Here is a 2,329-nt window from a genome sequence, read left to right as displayed (position 1 = left end):
TGATAATATAGAATGCTTTTGAGGTATTTTGATGAAATCGTCACATTTCTTATTTAAGGCGGTTTTAAAAAATATTTTAACTATAACATTGACAGGTTTTTTTATGAAATGTAAAAAAAAGGCCTTTGATTGACAACCGTGTTATGTGAAGGTGCCTGTAGCCTGTGAGTGGATGACGACTTGGTCCTATGCTGCAGTGTCTCTTCGCCAAGCATTCTTCTTCTAGTGGTAGGCCTATTTTAGGGTTTGGCACAGAGCCCCTAATTTTGCCGGCCCGGCCCTGACTATAATTAAATAGAATGATAAGTGGTAAAACTAAGTTACTTAGGAGCTCAAACTCTGCCCCTGTTTATACTGTAGCAGTGCAGCCTGCTGGACAGCGAGAGGAAAATAACAAGAAAAACATGCTTGTACTCTGCAGTTATAGATGAATTCAGTTGGACTAAGAATAAGCATGACATTAATGCAACTAATTAGATGAGGGCGTGCAGTTATAGATGAATTCAGTTGACTAAACAATTCACACTTTCATACTTTCAGACTAAGAATTCAGTTCGACTAAGAATCCAAATTTTAAAAGTCGAGGGTTAATACATCTAATTAGCTTATACCTTCAATAGTTTAATCCGTGATTGTGGCTTTGAAATTGAATCAATTCGCCGATTCGGCCTTCTCCCCGCTGCCCGGCTGCCGACTTCAGGATCAGAACGGAACGGAGGCAGGGAGCCAGTGATGGATTCGTCACGGCGGCGTGCTGTACGCACGTGCGACAACAACCCTGGCCGGGCGCCTGGCACCTCGCGCGCGAATAGAATGATCGATGCGTGTGGGGAAGGGGTGCCTCCGATCGATTGTTGGTGCGGGGAGTTAATGGACTAAGTTGGGCTACTGGGCCAAGTTGTGGCCCTGGACTCGTGAGTGGATGTGTACCAGTTTCGTTTTTCCTTATACAGAACCATACATATACTATGTATACCTAGGTTTTTGCCCAAAATAATGGGTATTCAGGTGAATACCCTTGAATTGAGCTGGGCCCGCCCCTGAAGCATGACTAATATAGTAGAGATAAAGTAAGTCATGCAATCTGACAGAGAAAAGGTAAATAGTATCTTCACATATGAACTGTAGGCAAACATATCTAGAGCAAGCAGCATATATGAAGTAAAGCTTAACATATGTAGGGCAAACACTAGAACAAAGAACTGTTGCAGGACCTCTAACAGAAAGAGTAAGAACACGTACGGGACACAGCAGCAGTAGCGGTAGCACTGGACTTGGGGTCGGTGTCCTCGCCAGCCATGTCGTCGAGGAGGTTGTCGTCGTCGGGGAAGTAGTCGTCGGAGTCCGTGACGAAGGAGTCAGTAGTCGTGCATAGCGCTCCGCAAAAACCTTATCACCCTTCTCCCGTACAGGACTCAAAAATGTGTGATTTCGGAGCCTACTGTCCCGACCTGCGGTGCACGCCGCAAGCCGGGATGGGGAAGAACGTGGCAGTAGTGCAGTGCTAAGGAACTTGGTGGCGAGAGGGAGATGGTCTTTCTGATGTGTCTCTCTGGAGAGGAGCGACCTCTCTTATATAGGCACAGGAGAGAGAGGCGAACATGCTGCGGCGTGAGGTGAAACAACAAAGGAAGACGAAGCGAATAGGCAGCAGGCAAAGAGGTGCGCCGTTCGTATTCAATCTCCACTACAGCAAAAACGTTTCAGCTCCCGTCTGACCGTTCGTATACCCATCGTGCGTGGCAAAAATTTAAACATCGGCTCATTCCCGCAACCCACGGCGCGTCGTGACGAGGCGAGGCGAGGCATGGCGCGGCGCGCGGCGGAGGAGTAGCGCGCGTGGATGTCCCTCTTGTTCTCATGCTCATACATGTGGGGAAAGAACCTCCCTTATAAAGAGGTCCAACTCCCTCTAAACTAGCAATGTGAGACTAAACTTTAGTTCCACCTCTTGCCTTGCATGAACGGGCTGCGTGGGCCTCTTGGATTTATTAGGAATTTCTGAAACCGCTATTGGGCTGGCCCAAAATAGACAAAATTCCAGCAATCCCCCACCAGATCCCAGAGGCACACAAAATTTACCTTTGGTTCCAAAACACTGTTTTATATACCGGTATTGCAGTGGAGACTGTTAAGTTGAACTTCCACCTAGAACTCTATGCTACACTAGTAAGCAACTTGAACAGTGGTGGGCCTTGAACTGCAAGTTTTCTGCGAATCTAGCTTCACACAAAGCCTTAAACGATACGTGGCTACCGTGGGTCGTCTTCCCCGTGGGTGGAGCTTATGTGTCATACTCCGAGACCTTTCATGAGTTTACTAGAGAGAA

This window comes from Triticum dicoccoides, chromosome 1B (assembly GCF_002162155.2).
Source record: "Triticum dicoccoides isolate Atlit2015 ecotype Zavitan chromosome 1B, WEW_v2.0, whole genome shotgun sequence".
NCBI lineage: Eukaryota > Viridiplantae > Streptophyta > Magnoliopsida > Poales > Poaceae > Triticum > Triticum dicoccoides.
The sequence above is the reverse complement of the archived record's forward strand: the minus strand, read 5'-3'. Positions refer to the sequence as shown.